This window comes from Protopterus annectens, chromosome 13.part0 (assembly GCF_019279795.1).
Source record: "Protopterus annectens isolate FY-2018-M chromosome 13.part0, PAN1.0, whole genome shotgun sequence".
In the NCBI taxonomy this organism is placed as follows: Eukaryota; Metazoa; Chordata; order Ceratodontiformes; family Protopteridae; genus Protopterus; species Protopterus annectens.
The window spans coordinates 587620753-587644574 of NC_056747.1; positions in this window are offsets into that span (position 1 = coordinate 587620753).

Below are 23822 nucleotides of genomic sequence, written 5' to 3' on the forward strand. Positions count from 1 at the left end.
GTTACATATAGAATACCAATCTGAATAATGATCCTCATTTTAAGAATGGGACAAGATAGTGGGCTTCAATCGCAGAGGGACTGTAATCCTCTGCCTCATTGAGAAAGTCAACAGAAAAGTGCTGGAAAGAGAATTGAGCCTTTGCCTTAGAGTACCAGTGTAGACTCTTCCTGTCCATGGAGCATCAGCTCAACTCTTGTTCTTGCTAGATGTTGCAGGGGTTATGGGAGCTTTTCAGTATTGTCTACATGTGTTTTGTGTATCTGTAGAAGGCAGAACGCATATGACTGTGTACCATGTAATGTCTTGCAGAAGATGCTGTAATAGTAGAGAGTCACAGGGAAGCTACAACACACCATCTGGTCCACCTATTTGCAGGGTAAGAGTGGGGTTCATATTCTCTGCACTAAAATAAATATGCTCAAGGAAGGTACAAGATTGAGAGGGCTCTATATGGAATGTGTTTCGTCTCTTTTCAAGGTCATAATTTTTATGGACATGAAATTGCATTTATATTGTCATGTGTCAATGTTTTCTACTCAACATCAAGTGACTGCAAACTTTGTTGTTCAGTGGAGTGGATCACTACTGATTGTGAATGGTGTAGGAAAACTAGGACTTCAAAATCATATGTTGGTTCTTAGCTGGAAAAAGAGTGGATTTCAGTTTAGAGAGGAATAGCTGCCCCATGAGGAAGATGATATGCATTGTGGCAGCATGTTTGCATATGACGCTTGAAGTGATTGGGAGACTGATGGACAAAAGGACTGAGTGCAGTGGAGACAGTTCTTTAAGCATTATCCTACACTGCAGTCATGTAGCAAGTGTCAAATCACAGGATGAAACTTTCAGCTTACCATTTTATATCCCCATCCATATCTATGGTCATATAATTTCAGTAGTGACTAAAAGGATAAGAACATGAATGGCAGCAGGCAAAATTGTTTTGCCACATTGCTGGAGGTCATTGACAGCATGAAGACCTCACCAAGCCAGCTACTGCTGATGTTGCAGGTTGAGAGATGTCAGCTGATGTGGTTTGAACACCTAGTGAGGATGCCACTTTGGTGCCTCTTGTGGGAGATGTATCAAGCACAGCCCATTTAAAGGAGTCATAAAAGCAGATCCAGGTCATGGCAGGCAGATTATATCTCTCATCATCTCTGGGAACACCCAGGAGATATGCAGGATGAACTAAGAACCGTTTCTGGAGTCAGAAATGCTGGTCATCTTTACGTAATTTACTAAGACCACAACCTTCAGCTGGACAAGCACTTTAGAAAAAGATGGTTAATTCATTAACCAGACAAATTCTTTACTATTTTCATATATAGATTAGTAATTTTAATTTGGATGACTCATTTAGAATTGCTCATTACTTAGTTATGTGGAGACCAAAAACATGCTTATAAGACATGATTAATTTATGGACTATTACATTTTGGACGGCACAGTGGTGCAGCAGTAGCTTTGTTGCCTCACAGCAAGAGGTTCTCCGGTTCGATTCTCAGCTGGGAAGCCTTCTGTGTGGAGTCTGCATGTCCTCCCTGTGTTTGTGTGGGTTCCCTCTGGGTGCTCCGGTTTCCTCCCATGTTAAAAAGACATACGTCTGGAGTGTTTCTACCCGGGCCTCCGCTGAAAATTGGCTTGTTCCAAGTCGGACTTTCCCGGTTAACAAATGTTAAATAAAAAATAAAAATTAAAAATTTACCATCCGTAATATTAATAACAAAGCAGTAGCGGCAGCTGTGACTGTTTATATGGCAAAATTGAAATAATGTCATTTTACTTTAGCTCCTCTTTCATGAAAAATATGCTGAAGAAAAATGCATATGTTTCATGTTCCAAGTATTTCATCTGCATGGCATGTTGAATTATTTATCCTATGACTTCTGCTTTTAATTTTCTTAGGTCAACCTGGTTGGTGGAATGGATGCACCCTCTTTTCATATTCCACAGGCAGCATGGCATGAGTAAGGGGATGGATGCCAGAGGACAGGATGGTTGAAGAAAAGACAGATTGAGTAGCAATATGTAGCTTTTTTATGTCGAAAAGGCAAGAGAGTTCACTCGACATACAACACTACTATTTCACTGAACAGAGGGATTGGATTAAGATGCAGTAAAGAATGCTAAATTAAAAATGGTGGAGAAGATGCTTTTCATATGCTCAGACAGTGTAAAAGCTTGGGACAATCTATTTTGAAATGGGAGATGGACAAAGTGAGTACAAAGTCTCTATTCACAAATTAAGAAGGGACCTAGGATCCTTGCTGCCAACCCATCATCTTATGGGAACTGTGCAAAGAATGGACAAGTAGTGGAGACCAGATCAATGGAGAGTGGGACCTAATATTTTATAAACAAAAGTTTGCCTTTAATGTTTTGTATTTTTTAAAGTTATGTTAAAATATTATCTGTGTTTGTTTTGGGCATGAAAATTGAACTTTTAATATTTGCTAGCTTGCATAATTGATTATGCTTCTTGGCCATTAATCTAGTTGATTTTTTATCATATTTATTTAATTATACATGTGATAGCCAGGTAGAAACCTCTTTATTCTGGATGCAACTTATTTCTGGTTTCATAACAAAAAGATTATTTTTTTCTGGGTGTGGGGTATCTGTGAGTTTGCTATGGCCATCATGATAAGGTAAAACAGATTATTGTACAGTACTTAGGTTTACACTGTACTTTCAATCAAGAGCTAAAAGCCAATGTAAAGTTTTCATCTCTTCAGAAAGCTTAACCTTTTATTTCCCAGCTTATTGTAAGGGAACATGGATGTGAATGACGACTGTAATCTGCAATAAAATCCAGTCGGTGAGGAGATATCTATTTACACTCTAGCCCACTAGGCATATCCTGTACGTTGAACAGCAATTCATGTGATATTGACCAATTTCCTGAAGTCTTCAAGGCATAGTCTGCTCACGTAGATGACTCATATCTGTATATGTCTATGAATAACCTTTTGGTCTTCACCAGTGGATATTCCTGGAGCAGAAAGACCCACTTCTTCCACTTCCAGAAAAGAAATAACTAGATTTTGAATGTTCAATTTTAAGTCCGTCAGTCAGCTCCTTTATGTTTGCTACTTGAAATGTGGTCATTGGCAGTAAACCCAGAGCTATAGCTTCTATTCAAGCAAAGATAACCATTTCACTCAAAAGTATCCCTGCGGGTGTTAATAAAATTCTGTATGAGCCTACAGAATACTTCAGTTTGCACTGCTTGTGTCACTTAATGAACCAATGGGATAATTTTTCTCATGGATGGAAGGTTACAGAGGTTGTTCTAATTTCCAAAGTGGGCTCTAAGCATGCATCAGGAAACTATAATTCAGTAATCTTGATTAATGCACATTGTATGGTTTATGTAAGACATATTATGACTTTACAGCTTGTGCAAAGTTATGATTTCACCTTGTTTTGTATTGTGCCAATACAGGCATGTCTGTTGTTCCTAATTTAACTTGCTCAACAGAATTTTTGACCTCATTAGTTTAGCAGTGCCTTCTCACTCAATAACTATGGTAGTATACTTGGTCCTAATCAAGGTTTCTGATAGTACAGATGGATTATATTTTATTTTATTTATATTTGTTTCCAGGAAAAGTGAACTGACCACAGGGACTAATGTCAGGTATTGCCTGGGTGAATACAGTCGCAATAATACAGATTGCAATTTCATTCCTTGTAAAACTTTTGTACAGATATGAATAAAAAAGGTGATATACAGATTAAGTCAGAAGTCTAGTTGTGCTCACTGTTTTAAAGACCAGCAGGAGAGAGTGAGAAGATTGTGAGCTTGTAAGATTACTAGCAGTAATAGTGGGCACATAAGTGGTTGGAGGTTAACGGGAGGTCGTGGCAGGATCACGAGACATGACCTGAATGGAACCGCATGCTGTGGGATTGTTTGAGATGATGTGCTTTAAAGCTTTGGTCTAAATTTGGAGTATGAAGAGAACTCTTTTTAGGTAGATGGGAAAGAGATTTCATGAATGTTGTTGCTAGAATGGAAAAGCTATGGTTGGAGCTAAGAGGTTTTATTATAAGAGCTTGTATGATAAGGCTTGATTTGTGTCCTATTAGGTAGTATGAAGAACATATTGCTTAGAGAGGGTGGTTGTCAAGCAGTTGAGAATAAGGATTGATGATAAATTAAATTTCTGAGCTACATGCTATTATGAGATTAGAAATGTATTGAGAACAGTTGCTAGTAGGATGTTTTACTACCAATTTGTAAAGCAGTTAAAAGACCAGTGGTGGAGTTGGGTGCATCCATCTTTATGTGCATCTGTTCACAGCTAGGTAGATTAAAAACAGTTCAGAAACATTTCACCCAACAAATTATGGGTTTAGGGGTATGCATTATAACAACTGGTTGAAGGTGTTATCGTTTTTTCTATTAAATATTTATTGGTACTGGGTGACCTAATTGTTACATATAGAAGTTTATATACTAAAAGTTATAGTCTTAGTGTTGGGATAAGTAAAATATGTCTGCAGGTGTCTGCAACCAATAAGAACTACCTGGAAAAAGATGTCTGTAGAAGTAAGGTATTACAGATTTTTTTTTTATTTTTTGGGCTTGCAGATAGTGAAACTATGACCCTCTTAGAATTAGAAAGAAAGCTTGATTCTGTTACACTTTTTAAAAAGGTTTTGACTGGGAGAAAGATATTTATGTTATTTATTTTATTTAACATTTGTTTACTGGGAAAGTTTGACTTGGAACAAGCCAATTTTCAGTGGAGGCCCAGGGAGAAATGTTCCAAATGCATGTCTTTGTAACATGGGAGGAAACTGGAGCTCCCAAACGAAACCCACCTGAATGCAGGGAGGACATGCAGACTCTACACAAAAGGCACCCCGGCCGAGACTTGAACTGGAGAACCTCTTGCTGTGTGTTGACAATTTAACCACTGCACTGTTGTTGAGTTGAACTTTAATTTAATTCAAGTTGTCAGCTAAAAGATCCTACTTCCCTGAGCAAAGACCAGATACAAGTGTGTAAAACAAAATCTATTACATAAATTAAGCAACCAATTGCTTGTAATAAGCTTGCATTTAAATACCAAACTGCAAACTATTGGTATAACATCACAATGAACCGTTTCCATCAGTTGTTGGTTGGTGTGCTGTCGCCTCTGCCAGACAACTCCTCCCAACAAACCAGGTAGTATATGCAGTGCCTCATTGGTTCCACCATGAATCATGACTTTACCACTACCTGCAACTTGGAAAAATAGGTGTTGATGAAAGGAGGGAAACAAAGCCACAAAAGGCCTAGGCCCCATCTTTATGCCAAAGAACTAAACTGTACATTCAAACATTGCTTCAAAGGGTTGGGGGGAGAGAGGCTGAGTAGAAGCCAATTACTTGAATGATCAGCCCACACAGAGAATGTCAGGGGATAAGGACAAGTAAGTGCCTCCCCCACTAATGTCCTCTAGCCTCATTGACAACAGTGTTTGCAAAACAAAGACCACATACAAGCATATACACTGAGACCACTTATTAACAGAATCAGTTGTATAAATTCATCAGCCAGTTTCCTTTAACAAAGTTGCATTTAAATACCAGACTGCAAACTGTGTGTATAACATCAGCATGAACTGTTTGCATTTATCCCCCCTACCTATGCCGGTCAGCTTTTCCCCAAAAAAATGGGCAGCGTACGGAATGCCTCCTTGACTCTACCGTGAGTCATGAATCATGGCATTACCTGCCCAAAATTATCCACCCTGGGGGAAAATAACAACTACATGTGGCTCAAAAAAGGAGGGGATGATAAAGTAGGTGAAATGAGACCATAAAAAGCCGACACCCACCAGCATGCTGCCCATCACAATCAGAACCAAATGATAACTTAAATACTGAAGTGAATAAAATAATGAAACTCTTTTTTTAATTATATCCTTCATATAGAAGGTTAACTGTAAATTAAACAAATTCCATCTAAAGTGGTCCATATGATAGAAATCCAGAACCATTCTTCCCACATCAGGGTGACTGATTACACCAAGAACAATTTCCTTAGCTACTCTGGTTATTCTTGTGATTCAAGAGTCAGTGAGTAGTTTCAACAGCTGCAGATTTGCAGGCACTTCTCCATATTAATTATTGAATGATGATAGACTATCCTGTGTGTTCTTTGAATAATGTTAGACCGTCCTATGTGTTTAAGTAGGAATACAATGGCTAAGTCTGCCAAGATTTTACATAGAAGGATCTATTTTGGTTTGTAGCACAGATTGTTGCTACCCAAATTAATTTAGTGCATCATGTATCCTGTTGAGGAAAGGAAACTCTCACTAGATAGTAACAACTGGAGCCACGATAAATCTGGGTACCCTAGCCATGCTGCTGACAACTGATTGAGACTGAGGCCATGATTCATGCCATTTAGTCAAATGAAAGCTCTGCAGGGTGTTATGCAGGTAGCGTGGCCTAAGATCAGAGGCAGAAATGGACCTAAATGTAAATATAAGTGCCATCACCTGATTTCCATCTTCCTGAATATTTTATCACCTCCCCTGGCTAAATCTGTCACTGCACTGTCACTGTTCTAAGGAAAGAGAATTTGGCAAGTCAATTCCGTTTTTGGCATGGCATTGGTGTCTGAGAATGATAAAGATTGACTATTTTGGTGCCAGAATACCAAATCTTGAGTCAAAACTTCACTTAAAATTCTCTGCATTGGCAATGTCCAGTGAACCTGATAGGAAGCAAAGAGCTTTGATTTTTATTTCATCTGTTTTGGATTTTCTTAACCAAACTAATATGTGCAGTTGTGTTACTACGGTATTGGCCCACTGTAATGATTGCAGTAACTTACTGATTCTGAAGGATTTTAATTGCTGGACCCTGAGCCAGGTAGATAAAGCTGCATATACTATTAGGAAATGGAAATCCCTGACTGACCTCATTAACCCTTTTATTACAACTGGCAGCAACTGAGCATCTATGGGCTTTCTTAAGTTTCTGTGTTCAGCATTTATGTGACTACATCCTTTCCATAAATTGACTTGACCAATCAGGGGGATTCTAAGATGGCAGGCATCTAGTAAACACCCTCTCCACGAAGCTCCTAAAGAAAAACAATTTAACTGTATCATTAGCCAATAATTCAGCAAAAAGAGACTGCTAATCTCAAGATAATTAAATTTGCAATGATATCTGTACATAAACAGTCTTCTTCTCTCAACACCGACTGAGGCAAATAGCTCTAATTGAATGCTGGACAGCTCCGAGACTCTTGAACATGTGTAAAACAGGCCACAAAGTTACTACATAGCATTTGAGCAAGAGAAGCAGTGACTGGTCATCGAAACATCAAAGAATGTCTAAAGAACCAGAAACTGATACAATGGACATGCAGACCACGAAGACAAAACTATCAGCAATCACCTCCCCTGAAAAAGAAACGCTGTCCAAGAGACAGAGAACATCCAAACAACACCAGGAATCACCTAAACCCAATCCAAAGCCAGAGCCCAAATCCAACATCCAAATGGAGGACCTTAAGCAATCACTTTTTCCACTCCAAACAGCAGTGCAAACATTTTCTGAGCAGCTAACAAGCTTTGGTAGTACTATCAACCAAATAGAGCAGATGGACAAAGTCAAAGCTAACACACTTGAAAATTAATTCCAGATTGGGAAACTCAGAGGAACTTCATGCCAGAAACACTGGAATCACAGAGATCCAACAAAAACTTCTAGATTTAGAGGCTAGAAGTCGAAGAAACAATGTCTTACTTAGAAGAGTTCCCGAAAAATATGATAATACCCAACTCATGACAGCCACTAAAATATTTGCCAAGCTGCTTCGCTTAGATGAAAATACTAATGAAATTGTGGTCAAGAGAGTACACAGAGCTCTATGCAAAAAACAGGAATCCGATACCTCAAGACAGATATATGTTAAACTCCTAAACTATCAAGACACACAGAAAATACTCTCGGCTGCTAAACAAAAGCAACTAATATGGAACGGAAGTAAAATCACTGTAGCACAAGATCTCCCCTTAGAAATTAAACAGAAATGGCATATTCTCTCACCCTGTTGTGCTGAACTTATTAAACAAAAAATAAAATTTCAGATGCACTACCCAAACACTCTCATCTTTTATAACAGTGACAACAGAATATCCATAAACTCACCAACTGAAGTGAAGGCAGCATTCATCAAATTATTTGGCAAAGCACCAGAAGCTTAAAGATCAGCTAATACCATACCAAAATCGACTACATGAGATGGACTCTATTGCTATTACCGTACACATTTCCTAAAAGAACTGATTAAAATCTCAGGTCTTTACTCCTTGTTAAACCGGAACGGAAGTAGACTTAATAATATAAATTAGCCACACAGGAATGGTAACTTCAGTCACTGTACACAGCAGGAACAAGGAAAGGTGACAACTTCTTGGATCATCCTCAAAGTTTCCTGGGCATGCACTACCATCCCACTGAAGCAACAAGATTTGAATGCAACAACTTCCAGACACTACCATCCCTATCTTCTTATAAGAAGATAGCAACTGGAAGCTCTCTCTGGTAAAATGCTAACCCTTACTGTACTCCTTTGGTAAATGCACCCAGTTTTATCTCAAGATGCTTATGCTTTCTACATACATATGTGGCTATAAGGTCGAATCATTGATCACTGATAAAGAGGAAATGAAAGGAAGAGAGTGGGGAAAAAAGGAAGAAAGGGATATAAAAGGACATTTTAAAAATTTAAAAAGAGTAAAATAACTAAGAATCTTCGTCACAAACTGAAAGTAAGCACAACATGTGAATGTAAGAACTGATATTTTTATTTTACTCAGATCATCCAGCACAAACATGCAGACAGAACTCGTATAGCTATCCCTTGCTTATCCTGGTTAAAATCATTATGAACTCTAACACTTTTTTTCTTTGACCACAGTTTATCGCACTTAAACGTTGATAGTGATATGTTACTGCTGCAATATAGTGAATGTAGAAGCTAGGATAAAGCTCTGAGTCACATGATAAAAAAAGTGAAGATAGACTCGTGCTCTGGTCTAAATTTCTTATTACATGAATGTGATTGATTGAGAACAATGAGTGAGGGAAAGAAATGGCAATTTTTGATATTTTATCATCCAGTCTTTAGGTGTGTTTTCTTTTCCTTTTTATTAAGGCAAAGCTTTTCATATGTCGCTTTGCTATAACCAGGATTGTGTAAGTATGATGGGGTGAGAAGAATGCTCTAGAAGAACAAATGTACATGTGTTATTAAACTAAGGATTAATGCAAGTACCTGAAATGATACGAGGCAACTGCTCATATATTGAAGTTTAATCCTTTATTAATTCTAATTATCTGTTCGCTAAAGTTTTGTTTTTCTCAAACTGTAACTATTTTACGATATGGGGAACTGTAAGTAGTGAGAAGAATTTGAAATCTATGGAACACCTCCATAATTTGAATACACTTAGCTGTTCCTATTATGCTTGTTATATATCACAATAGTGTTTTTTTTTAAATATGTTTCAAAGTTACTTGTAATAGATAGAGACTGCTGTCATTATAATTTGAATTATGATTGCATTATGCCTCAACACGCACCATTACCAAACCTTAAACCAAGGGAGAGAACTAAGAACCAAACTCAGAGAGTAAAATTTTAGACTGTAATTCCTGATAGACTAGTAGATCCTATCTATCATATACCCTGGCATTTATTTTTTCATTCCAGGTAATAGAGATAAATAAACTTGGATAATATCAGTTCCTAAACTCTACTGCAATTATTATTTCCTTGAGTTAATGTGAAATAAACATACTCTGTTTTATTTTGACAACATATTTAACGAGGAGATGAGTGGATCTTAAGTAGGGTGCAGGGTGATGTATCTTAGAATAGGTATACTGATGTATTATAGTTTTGAACAGGTTGGGGTTTGTTCGGGCAAACTTAAATTTTAGAGGTTTTATTTCAACTTTAACAGAATCTTAAGATTATTCTCTCCTATGGCCTTTTACTTCCAAACCGTTCTGGAAATGGGAGTTAAGTAGTTAGGCATAGAATTAGTCCAGGAAGGGTTATATGGTGGTAAGTAAAACTATAACTTGGAAAATAATAGTAGAGGGAAATTCTGGAAACTTAATTATCATAACCACCCCACAACAAAAAATGAAATGGTAGTCGAGATTGAAATAAGAAACTGGCTTTACCTATGGTGTCAGATCAAAATATAGGTTATCCTATTAAAGAAGGTTGATATGCACACATACTATAACTATAAAAACAAGAATAGAATGCAGATCCCAACTATAAATCCAGAGACAAAAAGCTTGGTGCTCAGACCCAATCAAAATAAGTCAAATGTGGACAGTTAATTCGTGGAATGTGAGGAGCTTGCAAGATAAGAAAAAAAGGAAATTACTGATGCATTTAATATTTCAATCAAAAGCTAATATCTTTTTCTTGCAGGAAACCCATTTAATAGAAGATGAAAGGAAGGGGGACACAAATGGAAATTGGGTCAAAACCATCATTGCTTCTGGAGATAGCTCAAACTACAAAGGAGTTGCCATCATAGTTAATAAATCATTCCCAGACCCTATAATTGACTTCAAGTCTGATACAAATGGCAGATGGTGTTACTTCACAACAGTAAATCCCAACTATCGAAGCCAGTCTTATTTCTTAACATATATGACCCATGCTTGAAACAACAAAACTTTATCTCTGAAATACACAACCTAGTAAGCAAATTCGCAGATCATTATTTTGTGATGGGGGTGGGGGACTGGAACTTGGTGATAAATCCTTACATTGACTGCTCAAATAAATCAAACAATCACAATCTCCAATCATCTCTAACCTTAACAGACCTGATATCAGACTTCTTCCTACTAGACCCTATCTCCTTTGGAGAAACCCACAGAAAGACAATTACTGTACCTACTACTCTAAATGCCATAACTCATGGGCCATACTAGACTTTTTCTTAATCTTTGAGGAATTTGCGAGAGGGAAAATAAAATACTCTAGTGAACCTAAATATTTATTGGACCATTCAAAAATCATAATAGACATTAAATTGGCAAACTCATTCCCTATATCCAGACACAGAATCTGCAATTGGTCCCTAAATAATAACATTCTTCTTAAATCTGAGGTTATTAAAAACATCTCTGATATCCTAATAGAGCTAGATACTAACCTTAACAATACTGATATCCCCCCTGATATTCAATGGGTGGCATGTAAAGCAACAATCAGAGGTTTCCTGATTCAAAAGGCATCTTACTTCCAGAAAGTGAGGAAACAAAAAGAGACCCACCTAACTAAGGAACTCAAAGACCTGGAAAGGAAATTATAAATAATCCAAGAACATTACCTTGAAAAGCAAATAAGCAAATTGCAAAAAGAATTGTTTGACTTGCACCAACAAAATTACTCAATACAAGAATTAAAATATATAGCCAAATACTATGAAGGGGCAAAACTCCCATTTAGAACACTTGCAAGAATAATTGATAATAAGCAAGAAGCTTCTAGAATAAATCTTTTACAATATCAGGATAGAACATTCAAAACAGATGAACAAATTATAGAAATATTTAAAGACATTTATACGTAAATCTATAATATGAACACTCAGCAAACCTCTAAGTCTGAAGCAAATAACTTTTTTAAAAATCTTGAATTCCCCAAAATTACAACTACTCAAGCAAATATTCTATCAGACCCATTTAAACAACAAGAAATAATTGAGGTAATTAATAACTTAAAGGCAGGCAAAGCACCAAGCCTTGATGGATTCACATCAGAATTTTATAAGACATTTAATCAGAAGATTTCCTCAATACTCTTAAGGATATTCAACTACATTAGAGCAAATGGGATAAATGATCCACATCTAAATAGTTCCAAAACAATATTGATGCCAAAAAGGAAAATTGACAGACCCAATCCCCATAACTATAGACGTATTGCCCTGATGAATGTAGATGTCAAAATACTAACCTCCCTACTTGCAGAAAGATTAAAGAAGGTAATGCCCTCTATCATCTCTCATGAACAATCTGGTTTCATGACTAGTAGGCACACATGGGATAATCCACTAACCTTAGACTCTGTGATCCAAAATTGCATATATTCCCCTTCAGTCCCTCAAACTATAAAGAAGGCCTACTTGCTGACTCCCCTTTTAAATCAGTTTATTCCATTAAATATCTTGGGATAAACTATGAACATAACCATTTATCTATGCTTCAAAATAATCTACTTAAAACATGGAAAAGCATCATGCAAGATTTTGACAGATGGAAATTATTAAAACTATCTATCACATCAAAAGCGGCAATCATTAAAATGAAAGTCCTACCAAAATTGTTATATCACTTTAATACTACAAAGATGAGGATACCAAACCACTTCTTTCATAAAATAAATAAGGATCTTGCCAGGCTCATATGGTATCCTAAATCAGTTCTAATTAAATATTCAAATTGAATGTGCCCCAGGGGAAAAAAGGGGTTTAGATCTTCCAGATTTACTGCTTTACTATAAAATTACTAATGCACTCAGACTTGCATTAATATCTAACTTTTCAAAACATAGTGAACATTGGTCACCATTGAGGGTAAAAGTCTGGCACCAAAATATACTTTACTGTAAAGTCAACCCTAAAGCTATAATTCATTACTCCAAATAATATTAGGAACCTTAGTCTAAATGATAACTTAATAACCAGAGTAAAGATCTTTCAGGAATGGTTGAAAACCTTAAAACATGACAAGGCCTTATCCCTTCTTCCACCACTCCATTTGAATCCAAATAAACTAAATAATAAGATGTTAAATCTACTGGAATACCCATTAATCTAGGACTGCACAGTTTACGATAAAACATCGAGATAAAACATTGCAAGGCCTACGAGAAACTTTAAAAGTTAACAAAAATTATATCATTATCTTAAGGCAGATCAGGGAGATGTTTCCAGCAATAATTGGGGAATCATTTATTAATGAGAAAGATCTGATGAGGCTCTGTGAAATTTTTGAATCCCTTGCAAGCAAAAAAAAAAAAAAAAAAAAAAAACAATCTCACACTCATACAAACTTGTTAGATCTTTCATCTAGGAGGATGCATTACTTTTCTCTAACTACTGGGATCTTATTCTTCTTCTTCTTTTGGCTTTTCCCGGTTGGGGGTCACCACAGTGGATCACCTGTCCGCTCATGATTGGCAGTGGAGTTTTACAGTGTCGAGTTGCCAGCATGGCGCCCAACCTTCCACAGAAGGCACACACACACACACACACACACACACACACACACACACACACACACACACACACACACACTGGAGCACCCGGAGGAAACCCATGTGACCACAGGGAGGACATGCAGACTCTGCACAGAAGGCACCCCAGCCGAGGATCAAACCGGAGAACCTCTTGTTGTGAGGCGACAATGCTAACCACTGCACCACGATGGCCACCCTTTCTAACTACTGGGATAATAGGGGTAATATATTTTTAAAAGAACAGAGACTTAAAGCTATCAGTTCCACCATCAGCTATTCTCCTTTTAAAAAAATAATAGGTACACAATTGATGATTAATAACAATGTGTATTACACACCTATGACTCTAAATAAATTTAACCCCAAAACTTCCCCGGCATGTAAATGCTATCCTCACCCACAGGCAGACCTCATGCATGTTCTATGGTTTTGTAAACTAGCAATTCTTCATATCACAGATCTAAAACTCACCAAGCTACAAATGCATACTTTAGTCACTATATGCTCACTTATTAAATTATACATAACCAAAAACTGGTTAGATCACACCAAGTTATCCTGGAGGGGCTGCTGAGCTATGGCTACAACTTGCATATCATCTCGAAAAATAATTATAATTAATCCTAAAAAATGTATCTACTACCAGAAACTGTGGAATTTACTTTTCAAAAAGATTCTACTTACTTGATTACAGTCTAAATCTGCATCAGACAAATTTTGACTACTGGACACTGACTGTTGCATATTGTCCTTCGTGACATCGAATTGGAATTGACAAATGAACAGTATGTATCGTTATTCTTGTCTTGCTTTGATCCCGGAATTACATATAATGAATGGCTTATTCATTTATCCTTCAATCTCTCAGATTTAATTTAGCAGCATTAGTGGAGATAATGTACATGGTTGGTAATTAGTCTGTACTGAAGAGAACTTGGTTTGTTTAATATCTGAAAACCTGCTGCATTCAGCAATATGTCTAACATTATGTAAACGTGTCTACTGTAAATGCTTGATGCACAAATTAATAAAAATGTTCTTTTAGAAAATAAATTGACTAATCAGTGATGAGCTAAGTTGTGCAGGTCTATCTAAGCATGTTGCCAACCAACCTAAATCAGTAATTTGTGTGTGCATGCAGCTGATGAAGTTTTGTAGGATACACCTGTGCAAAATATATCTAATCAATATATCCAATACCCAGCACCTATCTTTAATTGGTAAATTGAAATAAAAGGTTTTAAATTTAGCTATGGCAAAAGCAGAAGATCTCTTGGTATTTTCAGCCCATGCATTGCCCAATAAATGCAGCATGATTCTTCTTCAAATAGCCATATTTGTAGACAAACTGGTGTTGGAAGGTGCTGGGCCTCTGGAGCCAGTGCTTGAATCCTGGAAATCTGGAGGTGGGATTAGCTGTCAGCTATGGCCTTACTCATAGCTGGTACACATTTAGCAAAGAAACATAGATTGATTTCCAAACTGAATAATGCAAAAAACCTCAAGACAGACTGGGATCTGTTTGTTCGGGAGGATTTGCTTAAGAGGATCTGAACAACAATTTGACTATCAGAATAAAAAATAAGTTTCTTGTCCCTGAAGTGATCCTACTAGATATGAACTGCAGTCCAAACAGGGAGGATTTCCCAGAATATGAAGATTTTTTGACTGTCTCAGGTCAAGAATACGGCCATTCAGCTGAAAACCATTTAACCACAATGTAACCATCCATGCCTGTACCAGCCATTGCTTTTGTGAAGAGCTGTAGGGAGTCCAAGGAAATCAAATCAGATTGCCGCAATGTAAAACCAAAAAAGACTGAATGACTCACCCATACATCAGAAACAAGTAATATATGTAAAATATTTTATTTAGAAATAAAACCACTTAAGCGCTTTGTTCACTAAGGACTTCATCAAAACTGTTATACAAGTAAAAAATACCCATTTATATACAGAATAGCTGGTTGCAAATCAATTAATTATTATCCAACCAGGGTCCAGCAATTAAAATCCAGCATTAGCAGCTGTGTGCTACTACTTCTAATTTTTCTTTCGGCTTTTCCCAGTTAGGGGTCGCCACAGCAGATCATCTGTCCGCTCATGATTGGCAGTGTTGTTTTACGGTGTCGAGTTGCCAGCCCGGCATCCAAATTTCTATTGAAGGCACACACACACATGCACTCACCCCTAGGGCTAGTTTAGAGTGTCCAATCCACCTACAGCATATCTTTGGGATGTGGGAGGAAACCGGAGCACGCGGAGGAAACCCACGCGACCACAGGGAGGATATGCAGACTCCACACAGAAGGCACCCCAGCCGAGGATCAATCCAGAGAACCTCTTGCTGTGAGATGGCAATGCTAACCGCTGCACCACGATGGCTGCCCTTAGCAGCTATGTGATACTAAGTTATAATATTTGAATTAGGTATTTTATCTGTTTCACTTAATGTTCTTTAGTTTCTATTATTGCATAACTGTGTCCCTTTACACTTATGTTTACAAATTAAGACATTTTGTAATGGTTGCTTAGTAAATTATTTAATTACTGGATGTTAATTGCTGGATCCTGGTTGGATAATGATTAATTGATTTGCAACCAACTGTTCTGTATGTAAATGGGTGGCTTTATTTTTGTAACGTTCTGATGAAGTCCACAGGGACAAAAGATCTTCAGTGATCTTATTTCTAAATAAAATGTTTTACATATATTAATTGTTTCCGACATGTGGGTTAGTTGGTTTTAGTTTCTCATTTGGCTGAATTGTCTCCTTGATTTGCTTGCTACAGTCTGACTCCATTGAACTGACCCAGGAATCCATTCATCCATCCATAAGCCCTTTTTCCCATTGTTGCACATAGGGTTTGGGTGTCACTTCAACAGTGACAATCATCTACAACCAAGGTTTATACCACTGGGTGGCTATCCCTGCTGTGATAGTTCTTCCACACCACATACTCTTAAACACACTCACACACATGGCCATTTTAGTGTGCCCAATCCATGTTTTCCACAAATGTAGATAGTCTTTTATTCTCTTCAGGATTCACACCCATGTTTCTTTTGCTTTCCTTTTAAGAGGTTCAACAAGGGTCTAGTAAATGTTCTACTGGGAAGTGGTTGCTAAACATGCAAAGTTAAGTGGCCCTAAGTGTCATGATTGAACTTACTGTGGGTTTGGAAACTGCTAAAAGTTCATCAATGGCTAACTTCAAGTATTGTATTTTATTATTGGGCAGCCTGAACACTTGCCAACAACATAGATATAAAGCCCCAAGAATGTTATGCAGTGACTTGGACCTTCCATCTTATCCTTGGCCAGTGGGACCGTAGGTCATCACATAAGTTAATGAAATTGTTCATGTCTACTCCGGCATCTTCCTTACCTTCCCTGATAATGAGGATGATATAGCCATCAAGGTAATAGACAGTGGCTTGCTTCCTAGCCCACTGCTGCCAACACCAGTGTAAAGCTGTGTTAAAAACCTTAAAAATAACACATTGTGGAACAACCCTTTGACTTGACCGTGTCAGAACACAAATGATCTTGGTAAGACAAGACGAGCCATGGCCAGTCTTGTTGTCAAATAGATAACAAACAAAAAGCTGATTTAATATTAAGCTTACCCAGCTGAGGCTCATTGAATTTTTTTGTGTTTGCCACATCATCCAAAGTGGCATTATCCTCCTTCAAAATAAAATAATTTATTGATGACCCAACTGAGGAGAACAGTTACTGAATAAGGAGAAATTTGCCTTCTTTTTTCTTTATAACTAAACTGTTAGGTGAGGTTATAAACTGGCTCCTGGGTGGAGTGCTGAATGGTCTGATCAACCTACAAGCTTGTATTTATTTATTTAATATTTGTTTACTGGGGAAGTCTGACTCGGCAAGTTTGCCCATTTTCAGCAGAGGCCCAGGGAGAAAAGCTCCACATAATAACAACATATAACAGTATTTTAAACAACAGTGAAACAATCAGATAAATGATAGTAATAAATAACATAGTAACACATTATCACAGTTCAAGCTAGTAATAAAGCTAACAGGATTACTTAGTAACACATATTTTGGTAGTTACACTTAGTAACAAGAAGTCATTCAGTGGAGTGTTGTCTCAGAGATACAATAGCTTAATATACAATGAACTAGTGTCTCAGATATGCCTGTTTGGTACTGTAAATTGTTATGCTTAATGATGTAATAACATTGGATCAGTAAGCAAATACAGTAGAGAGTTGATTATCTGAACTAATTGGGACCTAGGGTAGTCTAGATAATTAAACTGTTCAGATAATCAAAGGTATAACTGAACCAGATAAAATATTTTTTTTTCTCCAAGCAGGAATACATTTTTCAAACATTCAGCAATTCCAGTGGACAATAAAGAATATTTTTCACACATGAGCTGGCTACAAGCTCAAAAAACATGCCCAAGTGAATATATATAATGTTTACATATTCCTACACAAAAACTTTGGAAGGCTGGTTCAGATAACTGATGTTTTGAATAATCAACGTTTAGATAATTGACTCTCTTCTTCTTCTTCTTTCGGCTGCTCCCGTCAGGGGTCGCCACAGCAGATCGACTGTTTCCATTTCTTCCTGTCCTCTGCATCTTGCTCTGTCACACCAACCACCTGCATGTCTTCTCACCACATCCGTAAACCTTATCTTAGGCCTTCCTCTTTTCCTGTTACCTGGGAGCTTCATTCTTAGCATCTTTTTCCCAATATACTCTGCATCCCTCCTCAGCACATGTCCAAACCAATGTAATCTTGCCTCTCTGGCTTTGTCTCCAAACCTTCCAACCTGGGCTGACCCTCTAATATACTTATTCCTAATCCTGTCCATCCTCGTCACACCCAGTACAAATCTTAACATCTTCAGCTATACCACGTCAAGCTCTGACTCCTGCCATTTTGTCAATGCCACTGTTTCCAACCCATATAACATAGCTGGTCTCACTACCCTCTTGTAGAGCTTCCCTTTCACTCTTACTGGTACTCATCTGTCACAAATCACTCCTGACACTCTTCTCCACCCACTCCATCCTGCCTGTACTCTCTTCTTCACCTCTCTTCCACACTCACCATTACTCTGAAGTGTTGATCCCAAGTATTTAAACTCATCCACCTTTGCCACCTCTACTCCCTGCATTGTCACAATTCCTCTATCCTCCCTCTCATTCACACACATATATTCTGTCTTAGTCCTGCTGACCTTCATTCCTCTTCTCTCTAGAGTATATCTCCACCTCTCTAGGGTCTCCTCCTCCTGTTCCCTACTCTCACTACAAATCACAATGTCATCTGCATCGACTCTCTACTGTAGAGATATATTGAAGGTGGAGAGTAGGGGGAGATAGGGTAATGAGGGTTGAAATGGGTTCAGCCTGATGAGCAGGAGCATAACCAGTCATCATTTAGGTGGGACTTTATCATTTTTTTGAAGTGTTTTAGGTTTGCTGTGTTTAGCATGTTCTGAGGGTGGAGTTCTATGATTTAGTTATGTAGTTAGAAAATAGTGAGTCTCCAAAACTGTTGTTGGATTTTGTAACTTAGAGTAGTAATTTTTTTGAGGATCGTAGAGTCCTGCTATTGAGGTGGGTTTGTACTAGGTCCTGTAGGGATGGACTTTTATCGGGTAGGTAGACTATGGAATGGGCTATGGTAAGTTGGTTTAGTGTTAGTAGGTTTAGCAGCTGTATCCATTTGAGTTGTTTCAGACCAAGACAATGATGGGTTCTGTGGGGCAGGCTAGTGGCAAATCTGGCTAGCTTATGGTAACATGATTCAAGTTTGATTAAGTCAGATTTTTTTGAGGTTAGTTTATATAGGGGAGGCGTAGAGTAACATGGATAGTAGGTGGGTCCTGGCAATAGCTTGTCTGGAAGAGTTTGTTAAGAAAGGTTTTATTCTGGGAACCAAATTTATTGTGGACCTTTTTGATGGCATTTGATATATGTTTGTCAAATTTTAACTTATTATCTAGAATAATACCTAGTTGCTTGATTTCTGAGCTTGGTTTGATTAGAGTGTGATTGGATAAGGTGATTGTAAAGTCATGGTGAGGAAGTTTGTTTTGTGACATTGGTTAAGAACAGTATTCTTTTTTTTGGGGGGGAGATTAAGGATGAGCTGGTATTTTTCTAAGAAGGACTCAATGGCAGTAAAAGATTTCTTGTCTTGTAGTTGTTTTAGGGTAGGTGCGGTGCAGATGACAGTGGAGTCATCTGCACATTGTAAGATGGAAGCAAGGTTAGTAGCATTATGTAGGTTATTGGTCGGAACTGTGAAGAGCAGAGGTCAAGAATTGAGCCTTGTGGAACACCTACTGTAATGGAAATTGGGGAGAAGTGGTCATCTTGCCATTTGACTGATTGATAGTGGTCAGATAGGTAATTTCGGAACTAAATGAGTGTGTTTTTATATATGTCAAGTGATGCACTCTCATGTAGGAGGAGTTCATGGGACACCATGTCAAATGCTTTTGACATGTCAAGAAATATTGAGGCAACCATTTGGCCATTGTTTTTTTTAGTTGGTTGAAGGTATTGGTAAATTTGACTAGTGCCATGGTAGTTCTTTGGCCTGGTAGAAATCCATGTTGTGTGTGGGGAAAGGAACGTATTAGATAGTAGGTGTTGCATCAGTTGAGAGTGGATGCACTTTTCTAAGATTTTAGAAAGAGGTAATAGTATAGATATTGGCCTATAATTAGATAGTTCTACTGAGGAGCCTCCTTTGTGGAGTGGGATCACATAGGAGGTTTTCCACAGTTTAGGTACATACTGTTCAGTGATATATTTATGCATCAGTATTAACTGCGTAGCAGATGACATCGGCTGTTAATTAGAGGTAGTCTTTCGGCAGTTTGTTAGCGGCAAGGGTTGTGGGTTTCAGTTGGCTTAGCAATTTCTTTATTGTACTTGTTTGGACGGGTTTAAGAGAAAGTGAGGTAAGTGAATTGGTAATAGTAGGGAGGGTGATTTGATGCAGGCTATTTTTGTTTTTTTTTATGAGGGAGAGGATGGAGTTTATGAAAAATGAGTTAAAGTGGGATGCTGTGCTTTTTTCTGTGTTTTTTAGTTACTTGGGGATGGGGTGGAGGTGTGGCCTGGATGGATAAGCTGATTGATGGAAGCCCAGAATTTTTGTGGTTTGTTTTGATGCTTAGACTGAATAGTTGTGTAGTACAGTTTTTTTATCAGCTTTGATTTGCTTTTTGCAGACATTTCTTAGGTGGCAGTAGTTGTCTAAGGAAGGTTTTGATTTGTTGGTCATATGTTGATACCAGAGTTTCTCTCTTTGTTTTAGTAACTGGTTTCTTTGGAGAACCATGGGCAGTTGTTAGTTTTGTTCTTATGTGTCTTATGGGGTCAAGTGGGTTTAGAACATCAAGAAATATGTTGTTGAAATAATTGACTGCTGCATCTAGTGGGAGGTATTTTAATGGGTACCAGTTACAGCTTAATAGTACTTGTTTAAAGGTGTCTATGGAGACGACATTTGTATTATGTATTTGTTTATACAATTTTGGTTTTCTGGGTGAGTTACAGTGTCTTAGAATGAAGGTTAGTAGGTGGTCACTTAGGCTGTTAGATAGACAGCCTGAAAGGTAGATTAGAGAGGGTTTGTTAGTCAGGGTCCAGTTGAGAATGGATTGTTTGTTGCTGGTTTTGTGAATTCTAGTGGGCGAATGAATCAACTGGGTGAAACCATGTAGGTTGATAAGATTTGAGGAGTTATCTGATGACTAGGTTTGCTAATCACCAACTAGTATAGTTTCTTGACTAAATGTGGCTGAAGCCCATGAGAGAAGGTTTTCTATTGTGGAGAGGTTGTTATTTGGTGGTATGTATACAGCTAGTAAGATGATATGTTTGGTGTTACTGATTTTTAGACATGATGCTAAGAGTTCTGTGTTATCTGTATCTGGGACGTTTACCTGCAGTTTGTCAAAATTAAGAGTATCTTTATATAAATTTTATTCATTAATGATATATAAGATTTTTTATCTTTCCCAAGAGTAGATTTCAAATTCTTGACTATATTGTTATTAAAAACACTGGATTTCAAGGAAAAGCCATGTGAAAACCCTTGCACTAACATCATTGCTGTCTTGTGGTCAGGGTAAAACTCAAGTTTGAGTGTGATTAAATCTGCTTTATTTGGTGTATGTGTTACCCTGCTGCTGTTGATCCTGTTTGAAAGGAAACCCTCTGTTGGCTTGAAAGGACCTTTGTTGTTCCAAAGTAAGAAGATTATTATGACTATGTGCACCTGGTGGTGGTCTGGATTTACTCAACTTCTGCCAGCAGTTAAAGTTAAAAGCTGGGTGGGGTTTCCCTCTAGTGCGAACATGTATAAGAGAAGCAAGCTGACCAAAAACATTTTCTACTGTTGAATGCCCTACAGTTTTTTGTGTTCTGAGAATCTGGATTGGCACCAAGGATGTTTGAAGGTCTGTCCAATATGGTGCTTAACCAGGTATCAGGGTGGCATTAATCCCCCTTTTAGGGCTTCCTGACTGTCTTTAATTTCCTCAACATTTGATTATAACCTAGCCTAGCCAAGTCAGCACCCCCCAAAACATAATAAGCTTCTCTAATAGTTGGTAAGAAATCAAAGTCAAGGTCAGATGAGGATCATTTTCAATAAGGACAATAATAAATATTAACAGACTTGCTACCCAAGAATCCCAGTTTTTCTGGGTATGTTTGTTGTTGGGTGATTTTACTAGTGTAGCCATTAAATCCTCAGAACCTGATTTTTCAGCTTCCATTGACCTTTGTAACCCATAAGCATATGTCAAATTAAATGCATCTGTGAATTCTCAATTAATGTTGTCTTTAATGGCATTAGGAATGTGTGCTATTATGTATGGGGTTTGCCATTTTCCATCAAAGAGCCAGATAGGTTGACTAATGAGGCAATTTGAGACAACAAAATTGGAATCCTGGTTTCTGAATCAGAGTTACCCCTGAACCACTTGTTTTTCCTACAATCCTTTGCACTGATTGCCCAGAACTGAATGAAGAGAGAACAGTCACTTTTAGGGTATTAGAAGATCCCTCTTCCCTTGAAATAACTGGACAGCCAAATCCTCTTTCTAAAACCAAATCATATAACCTATCCCTGCTGGCATCTACTTGGTTCTTCAAGTACAAATACTGAGGTGCCAGTTTCAGATTGAATTTCTGATTCTGGTATGATTTTGGCAGCTTTTGTAGTCTGTGTCACTCTTCCTGGCCGAGGGCTTCTGTTGACCGGTAAGAATCTAGTTTGGATGCATTTGTCCTTTACGGGACCCCAATAGGATTTGACTGTCCTCTAATTCTAATTTCAGAAACAGGTCTTTGGCCTCAAAAGTTATTCTGGCCTATTGAAATTTTAACAACTACAGGGTTATAGAACCCGTGAAAAGAACTAATCATAGAAATTAGTAAAATGCCCAGAATGCATCATTAATTGAAAACTCAGTGAAGAAGAATATAATCTGAACAAATACTAAAGAGAATGAAATAACAGGGTCTATATTATAACATTGAAGTGTCAAAACTTCGAATGTTATAACATCAAACCTAAAACATCGAAAGTTGAAAACCCCGACGACTGAAAACAGCGATTTTTTTCCCTGGGAAAAAAATCACTGTTCCTGTACAAAACATGAAACACACAAACACTACAAACTACTTCTAATGTGAGGGGCGTCACTCCCCCTACACCTCCCCTACTTAAATATACCAACTCCGAGATTGCACCACAGTGGAGGAAATAGCAAAGCCGCAGAAACGGCCCACCAAATTCTTTCCCTGGGAAAGAATTTGATGTTCTGCGGCTTCGATATTGTCAGTCTTCAGTGTTTCAGGTTCGATGTTATAACATTCGAAGTTTTGACACTTCGATATTATGACATAGACTCAAATAAGATACTATCAAAGTTACCAGCCGGTAGTGCCCATGATTCCCATTAATAAAGGCATCTATAACAAAAAACTACTTCTCTGTTATGCTAAACCTAAAAGTGCAAAGGCACAATGAAACTAAGATATATATACATACAAACATATAAATAACTTCATGATGATTAAAGGTAACAGTAAATGGGGGTGGGGTGATGGTGGTGTTTTACTTCTAGAGGGATGCGCAGCAATGGGCTGCACTAAACTGAGCTTAACCTACCCAGGAATTAAAAGGGCAGGACCTAACTATATCATCTACTTAACCCTGATTCCTAGAAGTGACCCGGAACTAACTCAAAATACTAATAATATAATTTCATTTTGGTTTAAATATTAAAATCATATTTAACTAACTTAAAATACTAATAAAATCTGTTTTGTATAAATATTAAGGTCACATTACTGAAGTGGGGAAATCTAAACCCAGCCACATAATAAACAAAGACAAGAAGTGTTGTTACAATTTTTATTTATTTTTTTTGTTATTGTGGACTTGAAATTTAAAACACATAATAAAGCCTTAAACACATCTGTAAATTATATTAG